The sequence below is a fragment of the Nycticebus coucang genome, chromosome 8 (assembly GCF_027406575.1).
Source record: "Nycticebus coucang isolate mNycCou1 chromosome 8, mNycCou1.pri, whole genome shotgun sequence".
Lineage (NCBI taxonomy): Eukaryota > Metazoa > Chordata > Mammalia > Primates > Lorisidae > Nycticebus > Nycticebus coucang.
Window position 1 is genome coordinate 110,994,684 of NC_069787.1, and position 7,891 is coordinate 111,002,574.

General features: G+C 33.9%; 1 pseudogene; it reads right to left on the reverse strand.

Annotated features, from left to right (window-relative positions):
• Positions 1–1,777: 1,777 nt before the first annotated feature.
• Positions 1,778–2,615, reverse strand: LOC128591421 (transformer-2 protein homolog beta-like; annotated as a pseudogene).
• Positions 2,616–7,891: the final 5,276 nt, after the last annotated feature.

A 7,891-nucleotide genomic window follows, 5' to 3' on the forward strand; every position in this document is an offset into this window, starting at 1 on the left:
GCCACTGCACTCTAGCCTGGCAACAGACTGAGACTTTGTCACAAAAAATAAATTAATTAAATAAAAATAAAGAATGGTAATTCAGTCAGTCTGGGGACTACCACAATTCTGTTCTTTCCTATGACTTTGCATACTCGTGATTTTACTCTCTGCATTGATATTCAAGCTTAAGAGCCAACAAGCCAAATGAAGAGCCAAATGAAGTATTTACTTCATTTCCTACACCTTGCTGACATCCACGCTCCACGTTTTTGAGAAAATAATCCTGTATCTTCCAAAATAACAGGTCTATAATTTCTGTATGAGAAGCTATATACTCATTCCTTTCAAAAGGAATTTTTCCCTAAATTTTTATTTCTCCTTATTGCTTAATGTGAAAGACTCCAAGAAATCCTGTTAAAGATATAAGTAAGGCCTTGTGAAAATATTAAAATGGCACTTGTTCTTGAAGATCAAGCCTTTGAACATTAGTAGCAAAAGATGTTTTTGTAAGTATTTCTATCAATATTTCATTTTACTTCTTTTCACCATTTTTATTTTATTTTATTTTATTTATTTGTTTTTTTGAGACAGAATCTCACTTTGTCACTCTCGGTACAGTGCTGTGGTGTCACAGCTCACAGCAACCTCCAACTCTTGGGCTCACGCTATTCTCTTGTCTCAGCCTCCCAAGTAGCTGGGACCACAGGTGCCCTCCACAATGCTTGGCTGTGTTTAGAGATGCTCTTGCTCAGGCTGGTCTCAGACTTGTAATTCTAGCACTCTGGGAGGCCAAGGAGGGTGGATTGTTTTTCAACATTTTTAGACCGAATAGCAAATTTTTCCATAATCATTTTCCCTCTTCATTATTATAAGTCAAAATGGAATTCAAGCATATCAACTATACCTTTAAGTGATTTTAAAAAATGTTTTACTTTTTGTTCTTCAGTGAAGTTTTTTAAAAAAGAAAACAGGAGACTGAATTTCAGAAGGCTTTGCACTTCCAGAGACAATCAGCTATCATTAAATCTAAGTGTCCTAAAAAACAAGCCTAGGAATCATTGACTCTGCCTGCTCACTAATTAGGACGATTTCTGTGGTATTCTAAAATTTAAATAATGCCTGGAACCCTATCTCCCCATTTGATTAATTATTCATTCACAAATATTTACTGAGCATCTCTAATCTATGTCAAGTTACTGTATAGGTATAAGTAAGCATTGGTACCATCCACACACACAGAGAACAGTGCAGCTTATACTTAGAGTCTGCAAATCCACAGCTTTTGTGTTTTTTGATGTTTAACACTAACTTGCTTAAGCTTGCATGATAGTCAATGAGGCATATGATACAGATATACTACCAAATTAAACTGTACTCAGAATGTGAATTGACCAAATATTGCTTTTATTTTAGCTATACATTCTTCTAAAAGAATCAGACTGTTCATTGTTGCTTTTTGCCATTTGGTAGCATTTTACACACAGGTTCAATCTTCAGAATACCCTGGCTTCAGTAGCAGGGCCTTTTAAATGAAGTTTTGCTTAATAGAAACTTAAGCAGTCAAAATTTAGACTGTAAAAAAAAAAAAATCCATGCAAAACATACTTTTCTGAAAACATTTAATTTTGAACAAAGCATAGAACTACACAAATGTAAAATTAAAAAAGCATTTCAACTCCATCAAAAGCAGTCATCATACGAGGTGAAAAAATCACCTCACTTCACTAGGCATTGTTCACTTTTAAATGAGACAAAAAAAATATATATATATATATATTATATATATAGTCCGCAATCAATATTCCAGCTCCAGGACTGGTTTCAGAAAGTCTTCAGCTTCATGCTCTAAGAGGTGAGTACCACAGCCATCCGACACCTGATGTGCGTCCCTCACTGCTGCAGTCTGCGGGTGACCACCTCTCCTCCCCTCCTCCTCTGGGTGACCTGCCAGAGTAGTTGGGATCGTCATAGTCTCAATCAGATCCTCTATTTTATAATCCCAAGGGAATGAACTGCCATGGGTAGGTCTCCCAAAGTAAATTCCTGGTGTTGGGGCATACGGTCTTTTTGTTATAGAGAAATCAACTCCCATCCTTTGACCATCACACTCCATTCCTTTGCAATCATTTACCGTGATTTAATAAAAAATTTGTATATTTTCAAAATACACAATAGCAATTCCTCTTGAACGCCCCCTAGACTGCTGTTCACATACAATGGACACGTCCACAATGTAGAGAACACTTCTCCTAGCTCTCTTTCTGTGGTGTTCAGACTCAACCCAAATGGTCCAGGACAACAGCTGGGATCAAGATTCGCCCAATTTCCAACTGGACACCTGTGAGTGGACGTGGGCGAATGACTGTGACGTGCTATCTGCTATGGTCTTAGCTGAGAGATTCGTTCCTGGGATCGTCTACAGGACGGGAACGAGACCATGACCTTGGATAACGCCTCCGAAAGCTTCTTCTAGGGCTAGACCTAGATTCAGATCTGGACCTGGACTTGAACTTGGAAGCCTGGGATCTCCCTGGAGACCTTGCGGGGGTATGCCTTGCAGACTTCCCCATCCATGAGCACTTCCACGGGATTCTCGCTCGCTCCCCACAGTTAGGCTCGCTGCTGTCACTCATGACTCCTGGCTGCTGTCTCCACTACTGTGCTTCAAAGCTGCCAACCTCTGGAGCCTTGACCGCGCTGGTTTCCCAGCCGCTCAGAACGGAAGCGACCAGCCCTGGCTCTAACTCCACTGGACATCCCGCAGCGGCCCTGGGGTGGGCGTGGGGCTACCAGAATGCATGCATTCTCTGCGCTGCCCCCTAGGTGTACATGCTTTTAATGTTATTGTTGAGTTTACTTCTTATAATATTTACTATTTATTAGAGTCTATAAATTGATCATTTTACCACTTCCTGATTAATGCCAAGATCTTACAACACCCCCCCCACCCAAGTTTCAATCAATACAGAAAGTTTTATTAGCATTGATGAAATCCTGAGCACCCAGTTAAACATTATTGGAGAAAATGACTCCCAGTCACTGCCCTCATTGAACTTATATATTCTTGAGTTGATAACATACTAAAATAGCTAGAGACCAAGCTGTAAGCTGCAGCTAGTTAAATATGGCAAGTTGAATATTCATATTTATCTTTTTTGAGAAAACTATAATTTATAATTCGTTATTGAAAAACATTGAAAAAAAGAAAGATATATGCTTATCATAGATAGGAAAATGTCAAATCTTCCAAATTTTTATATGGCTTCAAAGCAATTCTTAACAAAATTCCAACAATGTTTTTGGCTTTTTAATTTTTTATGCTTTATTGATGTATAACTGACAAATAGGAATTGTGTATGTTTAAGATATACAACTTGATGTCTAGGAACATGTATACATTGTGAAATGATCATCACAATCAAGCCATTACTTTTCCTCTCCATCTTTCTCTCTCTCTTCCCTTCCCACCCCTTTTCTTCTTCCATTAGTAGTGAGAACACTTAAGATCTACCCTCTAGAAAATTTCAAGTATACAATTCAGTATCATTAACTGTCGTCACTCTGCTGCACATTACATAGCCAGAGCCCACTCATCTGGCATAACAACATCTCCCCACTTCCCCTCCCCACCTAACCCTGGCACCAGTCACTCGACTCTCTGCTTCTGTGAGTCTGACTTTCTCAGATTTCACTCTTATACAGTATTTATCTTTCTGTGTCCAGCTTATTTCACTTACAAAATGTCTTCCAGGTTCATCCATGTTGTCGCAAATGGCCAGAATTTCCTTCTTTTTTTAAGAGCTGAGTAATATTATACATTTCACTTATTCATTCATCTCTCAATGGACATTTAAGTAGTGAATAATGCTTCAATGAACATGGGAATAAGCATATCTCTTTAATATACTGATTTTATTTCCTTCAGATACAAACCCAGAAGTGAGATGGCTGGATCACTTGGAAGTGGAAAAATTCTAAAATATTTCTAAAATTCTAAAATTCAAAACATGTTCTTGAACAAGGTTTGGGTCAAAGAGGAAACCAGAAGAATATTTTTTTTAAATTTCAAATCACATGAAAACAAAAACACAACATATCATAACTAATGTGATGCAGCAGAAGTAGGGTGAAAAGGGTGACACTGAATGCCTGCATTACAAAAGAATAAGGTCTCAGATCAGCAACCTAACTTTATACTGCAAGGGACTGGCAAAAGATCAGACTAAGTCCAAAATTATCAGAAAAAGAAAATAATAAAGATTGGAACAAAAAGGAAAAATGAATAGAAAAACAATGGAAAATCAAACAAAATGAAGAGTTTTTTTTTTTAAAGATAAAATTGACAAACCCTTTGCTATAATTGGAAAACAGGAGAGAAACTCAAAATTAGAAATGAAAGCAGAGATATTACAGTGAATGCCTCAGAAGTACGGAGGATCATAATGGACTTTTATGAACACTTCTATACTAATAAATTGGACAATCTAGAAGATATAGATAAATTCCTAGAAATATACAACCATGACTCAATTAAAAAGAAATAGAGAGCCTGAACAAACCAATAACAAATAAGGAGACTGAATCAGTCATCAAAGAGAAGTCCAGAATAAGATGTCTTCATGGGTGAACTCTATCAAACCATAAAAAAAGAAAGAATTAATACCAATCCATTATAAATGTCTAAACCACTTCAACAAGTAGGAGAGGACACACTTCAAAGCTCATTTTATGAGGATAGTATTGTCCTGATATCAAAGCTAGATAAAGATTCCACAAGTAAAGAAAACTATAGACTAATATCCCTAATGAAAAAATCTTCAATAAAATGCAAGCAACTGAAACTGACTGCATATGAAGTGGATTATACGCCATGACTAAATGGCATTTATTCCTGAGATGCAAAAATAGTTCAATATTCAGTTACATGGTACACCGCATTGACAGAACGAAAGATTTTTAAAAATGCAATTATCTCAATAGATGCAAAAAAAGCATTTAACAAAATTTCATACTGGCTAATAATAAAACTTTCAACAAGATAGATATAGAGGAAATTTACCTCCATACAATAATTACCATATATGAAACACCTGCAGCTAACACTATTACCAATGGGGAAAAACTGAAAACTTTTCCTCTAAGATTCTAAGACATGGGACAGAGTAAAGATGCTGGTTTCAGACACTTCTATTCATTGTAGTACTTGAAGTCCTAACCAGAGAAATCAGACAAGAATAAGGAATAATAGGTATCTAAATCAGAAAGAAGGAAGTAAAATTCTCTCTTTATAGATGACATGATCATATATATATAGAGAGAGCAGTGGTTCTCAACCTTCCTAATGCCACGATGTTTTTTCCTTGTTACAAAGGGGTCATGACCCACAGGTTAAGAATTGCTGATATGGAAAATCCTAAAGACTTAGCAACAACAACAACAATATACTAGTGCTAATAAATAAATTCAATAAAATTGCAGTATACAAAATCAACATACAAAAATCAGTGTACTTCTGTACACTAACAATAAACCATCTGAAAATAAAATTAAGAAAACTGTCTCATTTATAATAGCAACAAAAAATAAAACACTGAGAAATAAATTTAATGAAAGAAGTAAAAGAATTATATGCTGAAACTATAAAACATTGATAAATGAACTAAAGAAGACACGTGTGTTCATGGATTATGATAATTAATATTGTTAAAATGTTTACACTGCCCAATGTGATCTACAGATTCAGTGCAATCCTTATCAAAATCCCAATGGCATTCTTTGCAGAAATAGAGAAAACAATCATAAAATCCACATGGAACCTTAAAAGACATTGAATAGACAAAACCATCTTAGCAAGAACAAAGATGGAAGCATCGTATCACCTGATTTTAATATACATTACAAAGCTACAATCAAAACAAGGCTTACAGACAGATATATAGTCCAATGGAACAAAATAGACCTCAGAAATAAATATCCACGTATTTATGGTCAACTTTGATAAGGATGCCAAGAACACATAATGGGGAAAGGGTAGTCTCTTCAATAAATGGTGCTGGGAAAACTGGATATTCACATGTAAAAGAATAACATTAGACCTTTATTTCACACCATATGCAAAAAATAAACTCAATGTGTATTAAAAACTTAAGTGTAGACTTAAAACTATAAAACTACTAGAAGGAAATACAGAAAATCTTCTTGACATTGATCCTGACAACAGTATTTTGGTTATAACCCCTAAAGCACAGACAACAAGAGCAAAAATAGACAAGTGAGATCGCACCAAACTAAAAATCTTCTGTGTTGTTTTCAAAGGAAACAATCACAAGAGATCAAACAGCAATCTAGAGAATGAGAGAAAGTATTTGCAAACCATGTACCTGATAAAAGGTGAATATCCAAAATAACTCAATAGCAAAAGAACAAATAATTCAATTAAAAATTGGACAAAGGACTTAAGCAGACATTTCTAAAAAGAAGATACACAAATTTCCAATAGGTATATGAAAAGGAGTTCAACATTACTGATCATCAGAAAAGTGCAAATTAAAACCACTATAAGAGAGCACCTTATATCTGTTAGAATAGCTATTATCAAAAGTACAAAATAACAAGTGCTGACTAGGATGTGAAGAAAAGGGAACTCTTGTACACTGTTGATGGTAATTATAATTACCAAATTATAATAGTAATTTACCATTATAATAAATATTGTGGAATTTCCTCAACAAATTAAAAATAGATAAACTCTACTATATTTTTAAATTGTGCAATGCTAGGGTGTATTTATGAATATGAAATATATTTATTTATAAATTACATATGTGTATGCTTGTAATAGTATCTTACATATCATGGAAATTATTTAAAAATTAACTAGTAATATATTTTCTAATATTTTCTTTTCACACCTCACTGGGTCCATCAGAATAGCAACTAAGGTGTATGCTCAGTACTTTGAAAACCATTAAAGTTACTTACCAATGTTTAATGCATTTGATTATATTTAAATAATGTATTTGTAAAGTGAAAGTGTATTGATTGAACTATTTTACAGATGAATAAACCTCTTTCAAAATAAAATATGAATTTAAAGTCAATAATTACAGAATGTGGGAAAACAACTTAGGAGAAAATCTATTTTTCTTGAAACTTCTGCTATTTCTCAGAAACAAAATTATGTTATGATTTTAGACTGGGGACTTAAATAATATATGACACAAAATAAGTATCTAAGCTTGACATGCTAATGGAGAATATAAATATTTTATTTCACAGTCCTAGTTCTTTACTATTGTACTAATCAATATTAATTTAATTTGGTGACATGTTAATATACTCATAGACTATACTCATTAAATGGTATTTATTATGCAATTGATAAATAAAATATTGACTAATAATTGTGATTATTTTTTCTTTCAAAATAATGATGATATTGTTATTGTTTATTGACATAATCCATCTTATTGTTACAATAATAATTCTTTAAACATCTTTCTGGAAGATGAACAAAAAAGCCAACAGTAACAGACCTAGTTGCTAAGAATGTAATGAATAAAAAGATATGCCTTATCATTTTTATAGATCCTAGACTCTTATATTTAAAAATGTACAGATATCTATAAATAAATGTATATGTGTGTATGTTTGTATCTGAAAATGATAGGGTCTCAGAAGAGAAAGAAATTATTCTGCATAGAAAATTTTTGTAGTAGGAGAGCAAATCGTCAAGGTTTGGGATAAAAATTAAATATTTGAGGTTGAAAAGGAGAAAATAATTTCTTGGGAAACCTCAGTAATTATTCCCCAGTGGCTCCAAAAGTCTCAGTGTAGATCTAATATGGAATAAATTTTCCATTAAATGGAAAAGGGATAAAATTGCCTTAAATGAAAATTATCAGCTGGA